This window comes from Leuciscus leuciscus (genome assembly GCF_965113295.1).
Source record: "Leuciscus leuciscus genome assembly, chromosome: 12".
In the NCBI taxonomy this organism is placed as follows: Eukaryota; Metazoa; Chordata; class Actinopteri; order Cypriniformes; family Leuciscidae; genus Leuciscus; species Leuciscus leuciscus.
This window is the reverse complement of record NC_138736.1, coordinates 10,559,456-10,579,067: the sequence shown is the minus strand read 5'-3', so window position 1 is coordinate 10,579,067 and position 19,612 is coordinate 10,559,456. Positions and strand designations below refer to the sequence as shown.

Sequence of the window (19,612 nt, the reverse complement as noted above, 5' to 3'; positions counted from 1 at the left end):
ATACTAAATGAGATTATTTAATGGCTACAACAGTATAGTAGGCCTATAGACTCTATTTGTACAAATTGCTGCACATTAATTTAATTAAATGAAACCTTGTAACGAATTCACACTGTAGGGTAGACTGTGTACAGTTGAGACACCTTAAATAACTTGCGTTCGCAGCAAGCACAAGTTGTGATTTTTGCTGTGCACTTGCATATTAGTGTCAGCTGGGAAGGAAATATAGAGACCAGACCTCTTGGAACTTTAATTGAATACATAGCGTTGGTAAAGCATACTGAAATTACATCCCTACAAATGTATTAGGCCCTACTGAAAATAAATGTATCGAATTTAAGTAGCCTAAATGTTAAGACTGTAAGTCCTTTGCTTTTTTCGTAGCCTATAAAGGATTCTTATAGCCGACTTTGTGTTAATTTAATCTGTAGAGGATTTTTTTAACTCAAACATTAACACTGAAATAAATGAAACTAAAGTATTGTACATTTTTTGGCACACCACGACGAGTGGCGCTATGCATTGTTCTAAAGCCAGGTTTTAGCATGTTGAATTAATGTTCGACAAACGCGGCGGCGCGTTCTTTTGAATGAAGAGCGCTTCTCGCTCGTGTGAGCGAGGTGTTTGGTGTTTTAAGCCCCCAACAGCGCCTTCCAGGCAGCGAGGGGATGGGTAGGTTTAAGGTTGAGGGTAGGGTTAGCTGCCTCTAAGGAGCCATTGGGGGCTTAAAACACCATCGAGCTGTGAGCGAACACACACTGGAACGTTAGGCCATGTTGCAACGAGTGAATCGTGGCCGAGTGGTTGAACTTACGTTACGATCATTTAGATGACACGGGTTCGAAACCCGAACTAACTTAGACTACTGATATTTTTATATTAGCCGATTAATGCATTGTATAGTCTATTGTTGATGCAGAGAGATTTGTCTATAGTTCTAAAACATAGTTTTTTGCTTATAGCCTATTTACAAAATAAAATCACCATGCATTTCCATTTTACACCAAGGAACAAATATTATACAATGACTTTACTTCTGTAACCTATAATAATTCCAATCGTAATTTCAAAAGCAGTTCTGTTAAAAAAAAAATAAAAAATAAAATAATATATATATATATATATATATATATATATGACGTTTAAACGACAAACAATAAAATCAGAACCAGTATTCTGTTGCGTTCATGGTTCCAGTGGCAGTAATGCATCCACGGCTTTTCAAAATGTCACAAAGCGTTTTGAGATTGTTTTGAATGAAATATTGAAGTTTATAATTAAGTGTTTTGGCACACCACGACGAGTGGCAAACTCTTTGTTTTGTTTTGCAAACTCAGCTAGCCTGTGGGGGGTTTGGAGAAGGCAATAGTTGCTTTATCGTGGGGGTGCAGGAGAGAGGTGTTAATGTTCCGTCTTTCATATGGAGAGTGTCGGAGCCAGCCTGATGAGCAGGCAAAGGCAAAATTCTAAGGATTAATCTCAAAATCTCCAAAAGTCCATAGCCTATGTACAGTAGGCCCTATATCTTATTAAATTTTATATTGCAGTTTTATTGATTGTATTTAAAGGTTTTCCACAAACAATTTCAATTTAGCAGCTCTTTAATTCGCGACCCACCTCGTTTTATTGTAAGGTGAATTCAGCAAGGCATGTTGTATCTTTGAAGGAACAAAAGCTATTTGTTACAGTTTTTTCTTTCGTGATTTGTGTGGATGACACACAGCGACATATACAGTATTATCAGCTGTATGGTGTTTTTTTTTTGCGCTGAAATGCTTAATTTCGAGAAAGACCCGCCGCGCGCAGTGAGGGAGACCAAACTTACTAAAAAAATATCCAGCGAGAGAGAGGCAAAGAAAAACGCCTGTTCTTAATTTATGTTGCTTTGAACTTTTTTCGTTTTGTACCGTTTTAATTTTTTAATTTAGCTGCAATTTCTTTGACAATAGACATTTAAAATGTTGCAAGAATAAGATTCTGTGTTTCTTATTTTGCATCACAAAGGGAATAAACTATCGATGCAACCCTGTTTAAATAAATAAACTGTCCCGACACTTTATTCGTACCTTGAAATGTGCGATGGGTTTTCAAACTTAATTAATTTTCTTTTACATTTTCATTGTTTATTTTTTAATTGAAAGCAATACTGTATTGAAAGTATTTTTCTGATTTGTTCGATCTGTTTTGAAAAATGTCTTCCGTTGCTATGGCCGGGTATCACTGTCAGTCATCTCAATCTCGTGAATGATTCACACACACACAAAAAAATAATTAAGCAGATTTATATTTTTACATATTCAATCAGTCTCATTTTTGTTCAAATAATGAAATATATATATATATATATATATATATATATATATATATATATATATATTATAAACAGATAGGAAACTTACCTTTTAAAATGCCGCAGTTGCTACCTAATGACTGTAGGTATAGCCTATAGTCATTTCGCGAACGACTTTGAAATTCGACTGGTTTATTTTTTCTGCGGCAGTAATAGGCATTGTGGTTGATTATTTATTAAAGAATTCAATTGATAATCATGACAACAAGTAAGCCTATTTAATTCTGAATATAACAAAGAATCCTTAAACCGACTAACATCGGTTAGTAACTGCAAGTCCTGAAAATGTTTTAATTTTATGGTAAATTATTTTAATTTATTTCACTGTTATGTTTCAGTTAATAAATCTACAAACACATTAAAATAACACGAAGTAAATGACAAGTAACCTATTGACATAGCCTTTCTAAATTATAGAAAAACTGGGCACACAATGTTAACGTGTGTCTACTTTTTTTAAATTTAATGAATTTGAATTCGTTTAACCACAAGATTTATCTTGAATTTATCTGTGACCTCAGCTCAGATTACTGCCGCGGCAGATTACGTCATTAAGAGAATAAACTGACACTTTTCAAAGTTTGTGATTACAGCGCCACTCAGCGGTAAAAGGCAGCAAATACACATCCCAATTTTGCCGCCGCGGGAACGGCGGCGGTAAAAGTCTCATTCTGGTTGTCCACCATCTGTACATGTCACCTTAAACACTGACCTTTAGTGACCCTGCTGTTTACCCGTGTTTACCCAACACATTGGCCTCCTAGAGCTGATAGGAACTTCAGGGGAAGTGACATTCAGGGAAACGTTTAAAGGACGATGACAGAAAGACTGAGCTTGCCAGAATCACCCCATTGCTGTTTATGACTTGTGGCCACAGCCACAACCACATGACACTTGAAAGAAGAAAATGGCATTAAAGTGTCAGTAACTGTGTTTACGGGTGTCTTTTTCACATGCTAAAAAGGCGAAATACTTCAGATATACAGTAAGCACGCAGCCACAAGATTTAGTTTTAACCTCAGATTTCTGGAAATTCAAAATAGATTCAATGGAATTGGTATCATGCTTGGTTACCTATTGATGAACAGCACTTGGTGTAATCATTTTCTCACTGTAGTAACACAGATGTCCTCATCACTCTAGGTTAGATTGATCATTCACGCTGTGGTTGTCGCAGCGCTCTGAAGCTCATCTGAGTTGTGGACATTTTGAGGTAGGAGATTCAAGCAGTAGAATCTACAGTATGTTTAATGTAGTGCATTGGTGTTGACAATTATTCAGCAGCTAAATCCTCTTTTAAACAGTGTGTTTTAGTGAGTACTACAACAGGATTATTCCACCACAAAAATCTGCAAAACACGACAAAATTCCATCAACAATTTGTCTGTGGAAATGTGTGACGCCACACAGTCACAGCCAGATTCAGAACATATTTGATGTTTATTACACAGCTTTGTAGAGTGCGATTTTGGACCATTGAGATTTCTCACGATGATTAATTCACCTTGTTGGGCTGCTTTTCTATTATCCTCAAGGTGAGTCAACATTCGGAAGCATTTAACTTCTGTAATGTGAAATATTTCTGGAATATTTAGTTGTTTTATATTTATTTTCTTGATTTTATTGGTTAACATTATTTTCTCCACCCATGCAACTTTTTTTTTCTTTTTTTTACTGTGAAAAAAACATTTTACAACAATAAACATTTCAAATAATAATGTTACATTGTTACATCAGAAATCATTTGAATAATATTCAAACAAGTTAATATTACGTCCTTCACACTGGAAATGAAAGTGCATTGCGTTTTTTGGATATATTTTGCATGCAGTGTGCTGTTATATACTATACATTTTGGGAAATTTTGTAAGTAATCCGAGTTTTCCATACATAATAGAAAGTTGGCATACTGTGCACAGCATTATGGTAGCATGCTGTTCTGAACACACAGTTGTCAAACATTTATCTTTTTAGAATAACATGAACTGATTAATCAGTGCATGTTTTTCTAAGACCACATACTATATTTATTAAAGAGGTGGTTGATTATGATTTCACTTTTCTAACTTTAGTTAGTGTGTAATGTTGCTGTTTGAGCATAAACAACATCTGCAAAGTTACAACGCTCAAAGTTCAAAGCAAAAGGAGATATTTGCTTTTACAGAAATCCTTTTTTAAGGACTACAACAAACGGCTGGTAGGGACTACACGACATTCCTCACGGGTTAGTGACATCACTAACCCTAACATTTACATAAACCCCGCCCCCGGGAGCACACAGTCCATGTTGAGAAGAGGAAGAGTTGTTGTAGTCGAGCTCATTTGTGTGTCAGCTCAAACTGTAGCATCCATCTTTTCACCTGCTATAGAAAGTCACTCTGTGTGCATCTCACAACAGTTCCTATACGAGCGATTTATAGATTATCATTACAGAATATGCTAATTGAAGATAGTTAACTCCACATCAGCAACATAAATTCATCAACTAACCATTCAGAGACATGCATTCTACATGTTGTCACTTCTTCTTGAGTCTCTCCATCTTTGTCGGACTCCGGTTTAAACATAAAAGACATTTTAGTGTGTGTCTGCGTGAGGTAATCGGAGCTGCTAACACACGAGCTCTTGAAGCTCCGCCCTCTGTGCCGGGAGCAGCAGCTCATTTGTATTTAAAAGGACCAGACACAAAACGGTGCGTTTTTGCTAATCTTCAAAAAGTGACAATTTTAACATGCTATATAAAAATATCTGTGGGGTATTTTGAGCTAAAACTTTACATGCACACTCTGGGGACATCAGAGATTTATTTTACATCTTGTAAAAAAGGGCATTATACCACCCCTTTAAGAATGTAAATAGGTTGTAAGCTTCTCAAGCACATAGGAAACTGGGAGTCAAAGCAAAGCATGGTCTGTATGTCTAGATTTGATGTTGTATTGACTGTCTAAAGCACTTGTGTCTTCATTTTCTCCTCTGTTGCGTTCAGGTTTCTCACTCGTTCTCTCCCTCGTTCACATGTTCACACATCCCACTATCTGTCCTCGGTCTCAGACTCCGGTAGCACTAATGGCTGTTGTCACAAGTTTTACTGCACCCACCCGCTGCGACCATCTGTCTGGTCTCTCTCTCACTCTATCTCTCTCATCAATGATGCTTTATCAGCACGCCTGCCAAAATACAATGTTGCCAAAGAAGTACAGAGGATAATTAATCTGCAGAATTGAACGATATGGCAGAAGTGTATACTTGTAAATCACTGCAAAGAAAGCATGAAATGACATTGGCATGAACCGTGACCTCTCCTCTTCCTCATTTGCATCACAACTTGCATCACAATTTGCCATAAAACCTGCTTCCTTGTTGCAACTAGGGGATGGGTAACAGATATGAAAAGTATATATTAATAAATATTTTTTTTTAATTTTATATGCATTATATATATTATTAATTATTATTATTATTATTATTTGTGGTATAAAAGTGGAGAGACTGAATTTGAAATTCTTATATCTGTTGAATATATATTAAGAATTATATTATATAATTATATTATTTTTAAAACTATATATTAATGAATTATTAATACAAATTAATCAATAATTTATTTAAATTCTTATATATATATTATATTTTAAAATAAATTGGCATTTGTATTTGTATTCTTTTTTTGTAATTTGTATTATTATGTCAATGAAAATATAAAAATAGTAATATATTTCTATAATAGATATTTTTATACATTTAATTTTAAATTTAATTAATTACATTTATATGTATTGTTGTTGTTGTTGTTGTTGTATTTGGTGTAAAGGTGAAATGAAAGACAAGTGAAATGCATACATCTGCTAAAAGTGATTTTGGTCAGCGTTCAGGAGTGACTACCATAAAAATGGTCTCAAAGCTACAACATGGACTAAAAGCCACAAAACTCTCATTTAATTTTTTTATGGTGTGCCTCTGCTACAACCACACACATGCAGACTGATGATAAATTTTTTTACCCATTTTTACCCGCTCTTTACCCATTGCATCATCATTTTTTAAGCATCCTGCCACAAGCGTAGTATTTTTAAGATGTCGTATCGTGTTGAAAATAGTCCAAGTTCTCTTCCATTCATTAAAGTATTAGCATCTCTGATTTTTTTTTTTTATTGCTATGAATCGCTGCAAATAAGGCTCAAGTGAACCTAAAATCTGCCTTTTTATACAGGGCTCCCAGTTACGAAAGATTAGTTGACCAGTCAACTTTTAAAAATATTTTTGCACATCCCTCGTTGCAACACAAATGCTACATAAGCAGAGGGTATGTCGCTTGGAAATAGATTGCCGCTATCTAAACCTCTAAAGACAACAGTTTATTTCTCACGTAATGCCCCAGAGATAAATGATACACGGCTTCCTCGCTGCTATCTGCAATCTGTGCTGTGGAGTCCTACTCCTGAATACTGATCTAAGATCTGTGCTTCTGGGAGTTGAGGGATGTGATGTCATTCCCGTTTTATGCCTTATGGAATACCGCAGGTGGTTACTGAAAGAAACCAAACAAAGTCAAGCAGCAGATCCTCTGAGCTCAACTCTGATCTGAGAGCAGCTCTAATGAGGACCGTCTTTATTTAAAGAGCACACTCACTGTACACCCACACCTCCGCCTTTGTGTTGTCTTGTTACTCGGGTTTCCATAGCGGTCCGTTCTGTGTTGTGAGCGTCTGAAGGGAGTGGAGCTGCAAGATGACAGAGTTGCAGTAGTATGAGTGTGACTACTAGAGTAAATGCACCCGAGTGCATCTGTACGTGGATCATGTTCGCTCATCGCTTAGTTCACGGCCTCAAGACAGGACGGAAATTCAGGGGTAGGAGTGTCCTGTTGGTGACTGTGTATAGGCTGCTAGCTCTGTATTATTGAGTAATATTGTGTGTGTGTGTGTGTGTGTGTGTGTCCGTAGGCTTTGCTGGAGGCCTGCACTGAGACTACAAACCGTGTTGGGATTGTAACAACTTCAATGGGCCACAACACTCACTAAAACACTGGAGGCGACTGAATGAGGTATGACTACAGGACACACACACACACACACACACACACACACACACACACACACACACACACACACACACGTGTACCTTTTGATAGCCATGACCTTTAATTTAGCATTTTACTACTTGTGCAGGGGCATTATCTGGAGAGCAATTGTAAAAATAACTCTTGCTTAAGCTGTCCTATTCACTCGTCAATACAGGCCCCGATTGGTGGAGCAATAATATAGGTCTGCCTAGCAACAGAGCTGTTTACCAAACAACACAACTGGGGCTGAAAGCTGGGCTTTCACGTAAAACACCTCCAGGAAAAAGCTAGCTAGCGCAAACCGCTTGGGACAACACAGCTTTAATGATTCATGCTTGAAGCGTGGTCGGTCGCAGGCGTACTGTAACACGCAGGTTTACTGTAGCATGCTCACACACTGGCATGTGCACATGCAGCGGGTTCAGACGTCAGTTAAGTGTCTCATTAGCAAATAATACACATGTTCATGTGAGATGTGTGTGAATAGGCCCATGTTCTCAAGAGTGTAGGCATGGTCTAATCTAATTCAAGTGCATTACATGCCTGATGTCGATCAGAAATTTCTGTTCTGTGGTTCTATGGTCACAAACACAGATTTTAGGTAGATTTGTGAATGAATCCCATAAGCGCCCCCTGTTGGTAGAATATACATTGTAGTGCAAAAATGTCGTTTTTAAATGTGGTAGTGCTGTTTCTGTATAATATTTGTGTTTATGTATATATAGACTTTATTTAAAAATTATTATCATTTGAATTCTTTAAAAGTATATTAGAAATTATACATATATATATATATATATATATATATATATAATATTACACATATATACTGTGTGTGTATATATATATATATATATATATATATATATATATATATATATATATATATATATACACGTATATTATGCAATTATTTTTTATAGATTTTTGTTTATATTTTATTAATTTTACAATTATTTGTATTATTTTGTGTTTTAAAAAATGTAGAGAGAGACTAAATTTGAAGTGCCTATATCAGATTTTGGCCAACATTCAGAGGTAAACTACCATGTAGAAGATTTGAGAATTTTTTATAATTTTTTTAATCAAAGTTATTATACAATGTAAAGGATTCTTCAACTTATTTTTCAGTTCAGTTTTTCACTTAAATTGATATCCTTATTATAGAATTCATTAAAAGAAATTAAATTAGACAAAATGTAAAATTATTGCATAAAAATTGTCTATTAATCATAGACCATACTGAAACACAAAGGCAACCACCAAAATTAATCAGCCACACAAACGCAGTTATGATCTCAAAATGGCCAAATATGAGCCGATTAATAAGCCTGGCCAATATATCAGCGCATGACTACTCAGAAAATCAGGATACGAGAGACAAATGGCCAGACAGGCAGTGCTTGCTCGCGGACAGGCCTGTTAAATGCTTGATATAAGCTCATTTTGAGGGTAATTAACAGAGACGTATGAAAATTAGTACTTCATGAGCTGAGGCTCTCTTTTCTGTGTCTGTCTCGCTCGCTCAGTTTTTCATCTCTGATAGTTCTACTATGCCATGGCTCCTTTAACCAATTGTGGGCTTTTAGAGTAAAAGCTCTCATCCTGTTAAAGGTCACTGGCCTCTTAGTGCGCGTTGTGAAGCATAGCAATTCATCACACTCACACTGCTGTTTTTTACCCTGTGCTTCCTAATGCTTTCTGAACGTCCTAATCTTCCGTCAAGTGTTAATATGGCAAAGGTTGGGTTCGGCAATGTGTTTTTCCTGTTGGTTTCTTCTCAAAAGACATTTGAAAAAAAAAATGGGGAAAAAAATAGCCTAAAGAAATGGACGACAAATTGATGCTGAGAGCACATTGGAATGCATCAGAGTCCATTTATATAGTGTGATGTCATTATAAAAAGGTGGAGGATCTGTAAGATCAAAGTGCGATGTGCTTATGAAAACATAAAAGGGATAGTCAATGCTGTCATCATTTACTCAGCCTTATTTGATTTCAAATTTCTGTGTTCTCTTCACTCTTAAAAATAAAGGTCCTTTTTTGGCATCTATGGTAAGCTACCATGAAGAACCTTTAGCATCCACGGAACCTAAAGAAGGTTATTTGTACTATTTATACTGGTTCTTTAGATTTTTAAACGCCTCAATTGTAGTCTTGAGTTTTCTTCTGGGAACATATGCATTACAATATTCCTCATTTATAAATAATTCCCACCCAAGACGTGTGCAATAAAGGGGGCGATGCCTGGTTGAGTTGCATTAGTAGTATGTTGAAACTCATGGTTATGGTAAGGGGCGTGACATTTCCGAAACACACTCGAAACGGTTGACCAACCACAACACACTGGTGCAGCCGTCCAATCAGAGCACACATGTGGAAAAATATGCTTTTTGAACATCCAAGCATGAAAACCTATACTAGTAGACCCCAAGAACAAAATCATGACTTTGCAAAAGGGCATAATATGACCTCTTTAAGAATGTTTGAAACCCATTGACTTTCATTGGGAAGACAAAATACACTGGGACATCTTTCAAAATGTCTTCTTTTGTGTTCCACAAACACATGTTTGGAGCAACATGAGGGTGAATTTTTGTCATCTGTGATCTTTGTATCCTAATACATTTTTTGTCAGGTGTGTGTCCTGCACACATGACTCATTGGAAGTTTGGGTGCTGCAGAACCCAGCCTTATGCTTGCTTAGTGTGTGTCTGTGTGTGAGAGTGAGAGTTTGGTGAGGACAGCAGTGCTATTCTTGGCTGTTGGGGGAAGTCTTGGCTCCTGGGCGCATGGGAAAAGTGTTCTTGGCAGGAGTAGTGGTGGCATTCCATTGTGCCTGAATCCCTCTCCCCCTCAGCACTTAAAACTGTGTCCTTTCACACTGTGATCTCAGCGGAGCGCTTTCTAGAAAGAGGGAGAATAAATAAATTACTAGCATAAACAGCATCCACATAGACATGCCCGTTCGCACCTGTTTGCACGCTTTTAGATTCTTTTTTTTCAAACATTCACATATAGACATGTATCAAACATCTATTTTCATTCTTTATAAGAGTTTTGAACGGCTCAAGGTTCAGAATGAATCGTCCACCGCTGGCATAAACATGTCTCTCAGCACACTGGCCCTCATTCGCTGGAGCCGCTTGGAAGTCAAAGGTTCTGGAACACTGAAAGAATGGTAGAGGAATAAACATCCAGCTCTCTGAAACGCTGTGATATTAACTTCCCAGAACTCATTTGACCTTTGACCTACGGGTGGGAATCAGCAGGGATGACCAGCTGACTGTGACGATATGGCGGTATTACAAATTTTTGAGTAGTAATAATAAAAAATATGAATAATTGGTCTTAATAGGGGCTATTTTGACTGCAGAGTTTGTCTCGCAGGTGTAGTTTATGTAGTCAAGGTCATATCTTGTACTTTATTTAGACACTGGATTTTTCAAACTGGTCTCTCTCTCTCTCTCTCTCTCTCTCTGTGTGTGTGTGTGTGTGTGTGTGTGTGTGTGTGTGTGTGTTATTCCCTACGTTATGAGGACAAAATGTCCCCACAAAAATGGCAATAACAGAAATCTTTGACCTTGTGGGACATATTTTTGGTCCCCGTGAGGAAAACAGTTTATAAATACATAACACTAAAAATACTGTTTTAATTATTTATTTATTTATTTATTTATTTTGTAATGAGTTTCAAGCTTAAGGACATTATATTTTATATCTGATTTTAAATTGGATGCATGATAGATTGGTACCATATCACTTATTAGTTTCTATTGATTTATTTATTAATTTTTTCATTTATCAAATAATCCTCTGTATATATATTTTTTTTTTGTTATGGCCAATATTAGATATTTAATTGTTCATGCTTATTATTTCCTCTTTTACATTTAGATTAGCTATGCTCTCATCTAACGCTCACTTAAAATAAATATTTTTCAAGAGGTAATAAATGTAATGTAATTGAGTAATCTCAAAATGAATATCCATTTTTCATACTGTACATTATAATTGAGTGATGCTTAAATTCACTTGTAAAATGATCTTTTTTTAGTTTTGAGATTTTTATAATTTTGAGATTTTGATCATTTAGAATTATTTAATTAGTCTTAACTTATTTAAGCATAGGAGCTGTTCAGTTATACCTGGGGGTGTTACGAATATGACTGCAGAGTGAACTGACTTCCCTTAAAAATTACTTTGATACTCAACAATGCACTAATGCTCGCTCTAATAATACATTCATTCTAAATACACACGCATTCACACATTTATCCTTTATCCAAACAACCTCTTACACTGAATGGCCTTTAGGGACTCAAGAGCACAAATGTTTGCTTTTTCCTTTTTAATCACCAAAGTGGTTCATTTAAGCTGTGCCTGAAACCAAACAACTGTTGCTCTTATTCTCAGGTGGCAGAGGTCTTATGTCTGACAGACTGGGTCAAGAGGTCAGACTGTTACTGCTGAAAATCTAGACGCCAGTGGGAATTAAGTGCATGCATTCACAAGTTTTTTACAAGGATTAACATTCCATCACTCTTGAAAAAAATTCTGATATTATCTTCAAACTCTTTAGTTATTTGTTATTTGGATGATTTTTGACTGCAGCTTATTCTTGGAAATCAATTATATACCTCCAAACAAGCTCCCAACAGGCCAGGGATTTGGTGGCGTGTGTGAAAGGTGACCCCTGACCCTCTGCCGGTGTGCACGAGCTTGAGGTCAGAGGTGCGGAGCTCGACGCAGAAGACATACAATTCATATGTGCCGTCAAGTTGCATGAATTGCATTACAAACTCGTTCTCTGCATAAAACCAACAACTTTGTTTGGATAGAAACATGAAGGTTCATAGAGGTTATATTAAAAATCCTTGTCCTTTGAAAACAGGGTCAAGGAGAGCCAAGCTGTGAATGTGAAGTTAAATTCTGAGAAGTGTTGCTGCAGGTCGAGCTCAATCCTGATTTATTGAGTGTACGTTTGACATTTGCTGGATTTTTGTCTTCCTGATTACTCACAATGAATAATCGTCAATATTCTGCTTTGTAACCCACATCACAGGGCATGTTTAAGCAACAGCAAAGGTCAAAATGGCAAAAAAATGACGTTGGTGGGGCTTGCAGAAAAAACATGAAATGTGTTTTATGAGCTTCAAGAATAAAAGAGTGTATATTTGTTTGGCTCGTACATAAACTCAAAGCACCGTCAGGGGTCTTTCATAGCGGCTGTATTTATCACTACAGTCTCTTTCTCGTTCGCACCAGGTCGTGTGATTCTCATGCTATCGGGTTTCGTGCTGTTTTCGGGTTTAGGTGGTCTGTGTGGGGAGCTGGCCCGTCATGCTTATTTCTCACCCTCTATTTATTACCTCAGTGTTATCTAAATCTTTAATTGGTCATGAATGAATGATCACAGGACTGCTAAAGAGAGCGTTCGCAGGATAGGAGATATCACTCTGTTTAGCCTGAACAGAGAGATCACAGCACAATGTGTTATGATTTTGAACTGGTTTAGGATTTGAATTATGCTTCCGATGACCCTTATGTTATTTTATTTTATTTTATTTTAAATCTTGTTTTATTTTATTTATTTATTTATTTATTTTTTAATTTTTTATTATTATTATTATTATTTTTATTTATTTTTTACGTGCTACCAAAATGACATTTGTTTTGAAGAAAGATACCTAAAGCACAATTTGTTCATAACTGTTTCATAAAAATAAGGTCAGTGCGTACAATGACAAAAGGTGCAGGTTTGATCTATAGGAACTTTTTAAGTAGTAAGTAATAGTAAGTAAGTAGTAGTAGCAGTAATTTATAAAAAAATTTAATGCAGCAAAATGTAACTAATAACAATCCCTCAAATGATCACATATATTTGACACAAAATAATTTTTTGTTTTTTAAAGCTGATTCTATATGGTTTAAGATATGCACCTTTTATTTAAAGCAGAATAAAACAAATAAAACACCAAATAAAAGATGCCTCAAAATGTAGTTTTAGCATTATTTCTTTCAAGATGTCATTTGGGTATGGTATGTTGTTATCTAATCCAGTAACATTCATAAACCCAGACCTGATGATGCGTACAGGACATCAGCCAATCTGTGCTGTGTGGGCAGACGTGAGTATTGTTATGGATCACAGCAGTGTCCTCAAACCAACTCTTCAGTCTGTCTTAGTTTGGCCAGCACCGCGGAGCCACGGCGGAGCCAAACAAGGCCACACAAAAACAATATCACGTCGTCCCATTTTGCCACAATTCAAAGAGCCTTCGCCCTGAGTCCTGTGGCCCTGCTCTCTCAGGAGCATAAAGACTTCTCTGCATGGTTCACAGTGTGTGAATGGCTTTGAACAGGGCCTCATGCTGTGCTTTGGTGCAAAGTTTGTGTGCGTGTGTGTGTGTGTTCGGTGGAGGTCCACTTTTATGTTTTGTCTTTGCGGGTTCGGCGTGATGCAGCTGTGAGTTTGTATGCAGGGGTCGGTTTTCTCAGCAGTACAGTCGTGATGATGGGCTGTTGCTCTGAGGTTTGTGGCTGCGTGTTGCATGCTGCTACATGGGTCGGTGGTCTTTTATGCAAAAGGACGGTGAGTGGCGGTGCACTGAAGCAGGAAGCTCTTACAGTGCTATGGACACACACTAAATGTGTTTAGTTATTGTTTGGTTAAATAATTGTATTGCTTAAATGTATTCTTTTATACTGTTTCCAGAAGTCTGAGGCCACTAGTTTGAATTTTGCATTATTTTCTAAGTAATTTTAGAAGTTTTCATGCAGTTGCATTTTTCTTTCAATTGATAGCTAATAAGCTGATTGTAATATGCTCATAATACTTAATAGTAATCCTAATATGCTGCTCATAATACCTAATAATAATCATGAATTTCTAATGTTATTTTTAAGCATTCAAAATGTCCCTTTACAATTTTTTTTAAATGAGATTTTATTATAAATATATATTTTGTCATTAAAAAAAATTCAGAATTTTTCAAATGAATGTTTTTAAATATGCTGATCATAATAATGAATAGTAACTAATCATAATATACTGCTCACAATACCTAGGCCTAATAATAATCATTCATTTTTGTACATTATTTTTAACATTTGAATAGTTGTAATCACTTCTAAAAAAAAATTTAGAAAAATTTTATTATAAGAATAAAATATTTAATGTTAAAAATGTATTGCTGAATTTTTTTTAATTGATAGGAGCTCATAAGCAGCTTGTAATATGGCGCTCATAATATCTAATAATAATCATAATAGTAATAGTATACTTATAAACGTAAGCTTTGCTTCGCTTTGCTTTGATTAATTTATATGTATTACTAGTGATTGTGTAATTGCTTTAAAGTGTCTTTTAAAATATTTTGGTGCTAGTTTGAGACTTGACCCATTAAACTGCTCGAACCCAGTCTCCTCTGAGCGTGTGTGTTGTTCTGCCTCTTATTTGTCACAAGCGTGTGTATCTTTAGCCTGTATTTGTCAGTACGTCTGCATGTTCTTAGTGAGCGTGTGTACACACTCCTGTGGGATTATCGAGTAATAGAGGGGTTTAGCAGTGCTTTGCCTCTCTGTAATCCATCACACACACACTGATACACACTTCGCATAGTGGCGGATTTAGGATCGCTTGTGAATGGAGTGAAGGCGAGAAGGACACATCGAGCGGTAGCGGCGGACAAGACACAGAGGCACCGGCAACTGTTCGCGCTGAGGACAAACACACGCGTGAAATCGATTTCAGGTCGAAACCAGATTCCGGTATACGTCTGCAATTATGTGCATCTAATCTCCACTTTTCGAACTCAATTGAAGCTTTGCTTCTGTGGAGCTGTCTCTGAGGAGAGAGGAGAGCTATTCATTTCTGTGACTCAGATTTAGAGGTCATTCAGTGCTAGTATTATTTCAGAATGACACAAGCACCATGGCAATGTGCACCTCCGATCGGACACGCTAATTAAAACAGTCATCATAGATGTCATTCATGTACTAGGCTATCAATATATAACTGTAGCCTATATATATATATGTATATGTGAGTATTTTTGTTCTCTGACTGGGCCGACCTCAGAGACCTCCCTCACTCTCATTTATCATTTATAGTTACACCCTCAGACTTGAGAGAGAATGAACAGAGCCAGGTCTGAGTTTCTGTTCGGCTACAGTTGCATTACCTTATCAGAAAGAGAGAATGAGGCCTCTCTGTGCTGGAGGGAGCATTCAGGAACATAGAACTGAACACACCAACAAGGTTAGGACAAAATTCAGAATTGAACAATTTAATTGAATTCAATTTAAAGGGGAATGACAGAAAGAAGAATTAACTATACTTTAGGACGTTTTTTATTTTTTTTATAACACGATCCATACATATATTTTTTGTATCAAAACATGATGAATTGCATGATACATTTTGACTAATTATATCTATAGCCTATAGTTTCCTGTTTTTTTCTCTCATATTTTTGTGTAATTTGATTGTGTAATTAATTAAATTGTCATTTTTGTAAACTTCACAACCAATTTTAAAACAATGACTAGCTATCAAATCAGATTTTTATATTAAAATTGGCATTTAATTTTTTTTTATATAAAAGTATAATGAAATTATATGCACTCACCATTTAAAAGTTTGAGATTGGTAAGATTCTTTTGGTAACCCACACTCAAGCAAACAAAGAGTTGAATACTTTCGTTCTGACTGAAGTGTTGCAGTCTCACTGGTGTTAGCTCAGCATTCGGCCTTCACATTTTGCTGTGGGCTCTTACGTTAAAAGCACATAAAGTTAATCTGCAGTCATTCCTCTCCCCTCAGGGCTCAGTATGGGGTTAATGCTCCACTCTGTAATGCTGCTGGGCATGCTGGGTATGACTGTACCGCTGCTCTCTCTTTGCCAATCTGTCTATTCACCCAGCTAATGAGTCATTGTTGGGTTGTTAGTGCCAGATGACGATGATACAAGCAAGGGAGAATGTTCCACATGATCATAGAAGTGGTTGGTTGTTGGAACTGGGTTAAAGGAATAATTCACCTGGGGACTGGGAATGTCAAACTGCAAAATTAGACTAAAATGAAAAGTATTACAAAGTCATGTGGACTGTTTTTAGTATTACAAAAGTATTACAAAGTCACGTGACTGTTTTTTTTTAATGAAACTTTTATGCTGCAACATTTTGACAGCCCCATTCACTTTCATAATATGGAAAAGAGCAGCCAGGACATTCTTCAAAATATCTCCATTTGTGTTCCACTGAAGAAAGTAAGTCACACAGGTTTGGAACAACATGAGTGCAAGTAATGACAGAATTTTCTTTTCTTTTTCAATTGAACTATGCCTTTAAAAGTAATGTAGTACTGTATGCAATGTGCATGCTGGGAGTCTTGTGCGGGAGACCTCTTTCATGCACATATGTATGCGTGGGTGCGCATTCTGCATATGTATAGAGCTTTTGATGTGTCTCCTTGGCGACACGTCTCTGGAGTTCACAGTGACACTGAGGCAGAGAGAGGGAAGCCACAGCTGAACAGCAGACAGTCGGAGGGAGTCACAGCCATTCTCTCTCGTGCAGGTGCGATCAAAGGCTCGCTGCTATTCAGGTCTGCTTGTGAAAATGCATATCGGTCTGAAAGCATTCAGTGTGCGTGCATGTAAAAGGACGCATCTGGCTATGAGAGGGTGGTTACATTCCACTGAATGGTGCAGAGCTTTCCTGTGAACATTTGAGTGGATTTTTAAATCACTGCTCCGTCAGATTCACACGGAATGAACTGATTCTTTGGCAGATGGCAAAAGTGCATCACACCTGAGCATTCAGTGGGATATGAAACCAATCATTTTGTGCATTAGGCAAAAAGAACTATAAGTATTTCTAGAAGCATGAATAAAAAAAACTTTATGAATGTGCATTGCTGTTTGAATTTATATTTTTTATTCAGGTTTATTTATACATACTGTGATGAGCAGCATGTGTCAAGTATAAAACAGTGTTGTACTTGGATATGATTTTAACTCAGGTTTCCAAGTAATTTGATAAAAGAAACTGTTAGAGTTTAAAATAGATGTGCCTGTGATAGTCTGGGCATCCACCATGTTAGAGCCATTAGGTTGGATGATTTCAAGACCAGATGCAACCTGGGATCATGCTTTCACCGTTGAAACTATCAGGCTTTTTACACTTTAATTTATTAATCTAAAATAAATATATATTATATTATATTATATTATATTATATTATATTATATTATATTATATTATTAAAGTTTGGGGTCTGTGAGTTTTTTTTTCTGTTTTAGAAATAAGTCTCATGTTCACCAAGGCTGAATTTATTTGATCAAAGCTACAGTAAAAACAGTAATATTATGAAATATGATTACAATTTAAAATAAGTTTTCTATTTGTATATATTTTAAAATGTTATTTATTCCTGTGATGGTAAAGCTGAATTATCACATTCTAATATGCTGATTTGCTGCTCAAGAAACATTTATTATTATTATCAATGTTGAAAACAGTTGTGCTGCTGAATATGAATAGAAGGTTTTAAAAGCAGCATTTATTTGAAATAAAATGTCTTAAATTAGATTTTAATGAATTTTAATTAGTATATTAGTAATTTTTATTTAAAAACATCTTTAAAACAAATCTTACTGACCCTAAAATTTTGAATAATAGTGGATATTATATTATATTATATTATATTGCTTTGAGTACATTAATTGGAGAAGTACGCCTCAACAATGCTCGCTCTGGTCATCTTAAAATTAATATAATATCATTCTGTATCTCTCCAGTTACACATTTGCCAGCACTATTGTTTTCGACCCTTTTAACTTCCCTCAGATGCCGGAACTAAAAGCAGGAAGTGTTTCTCCAACTGTACAAAGCTCATGCATAATTAACGAGACAAGCATCGCTTAGTTTATGATTGGTTGTCAGTTGCTAAGCATTTCAGTTTCACAGTCTTTAAGAACTGAAAGTCTTTCTTGAATAATGTGCAATATATCACAATTTATGACTTGCATGACAGGATTCCAAAGAATTAAAGCTGTTCCGATACTTTTTGTGGTATTCACCGACTCTGTGTTATCTCTGTGCGGCGGTTCGTGTGAAACTGACGCGAAATCAGACTTTATTCGCCCTATTAGAAAGTATATTTACACTGTCTGAATCCTATTCCCTATATAGTGCACTATGTGCCATTCACCGTATACATTTGTTTTAATTGTGTGAACAAGTGACTGATTTCAGCCGCAGCTGCAGCGTCTATAGCGTAAATCTGATTAGAAGCAAAGTGATGTCATCAAAATCGTTTATCCATATTGGCGGAAGTGAGAGACTTTAAGTTTTGAGTGCTTGCATCTTCTAAATGCAAATTTTGTCATTGTTTTGGAGCACACCTAAAGCACACCTTAGGTTTTGGAGCACACCTTCTTACAGATAACCTTAAGACTAAGATATTCATACTAAAAGCCCAAAAACCTCATTTCGGATTTCATGGGGACTTTAAATTGGGACTCTTTTTCTCCTACTTAATGACTGCAATCTGTAGAGAGGAGAAAGATGTTCTCCGCTGTAAAGAGCTTCATCTCCTGCAAAAATTATTTAAGGGGATATTTTGTTATCTGGTAGTTAGCAGTTGCAGCCTTTTTATCCTACTCTACTTCTGTCTGTCCTCATAATCTCGTCTGTATCTCTTTGTCCCCCCCCCCCCCCCCCGTCCATTTATCAATCTCTCAGGTGACTGCACACGCTTCAGAATAAACACACGAAAACTAATTGAATTACCCCAAAGGCTCAGAAATGGTGAGCATAGCTAATTTGTTGCCACAGCAACAGGCAAACCTTCCCGTGCCGCTTGTTTTGTTGACTGCGGTTCTGTAAACAGCACACACTCCCTTTGCCTAACAAGGGAACTCCTTGCGTGCCCGTCATGCGCTGCGCTTCAGATTGATTCGCATTAATGGCCGAGCCCGAGCTCAAAGCACTGACAACCTCTGACTGCCTCATGCTTTCCATAACACGGCCCATAGGGACGCGTTCAGTCGTGCGTTAAATTGACTCGTCGGCAGGCCCACATGGAGTCTGCGCACGGAGAACTTCAGCGATCATCATTCACAAAGTTCTGAGCACCCCTTCTGTGTACTTTATTCCATATTTTGGTTATTTTGAGGATGTTTTCAGCTTGCA

General features: G+C 36.5%; 1 protein-coding gene across 1 annotated transcript in view; it reads left to right on the top strand.

Annotated features, from left to right (window-relative positions):
• The window catches only part of atxn1a (ataxin 1a), a 113,071-nt gene that overhangs the window by 73,272 nt on the left and 20,187 nt on the right, over nt 1-19,612 (top strand). The window contains exon 3 of the mRNA XM_082185178.1: nt 7,294-7,394. The gene's annotated coding sequence lies outside the window, so the exon portion shown is untranslated. The remainder of the gene's footprint in view (nt 1-7,293; nt 7,395-19,612) is intronic.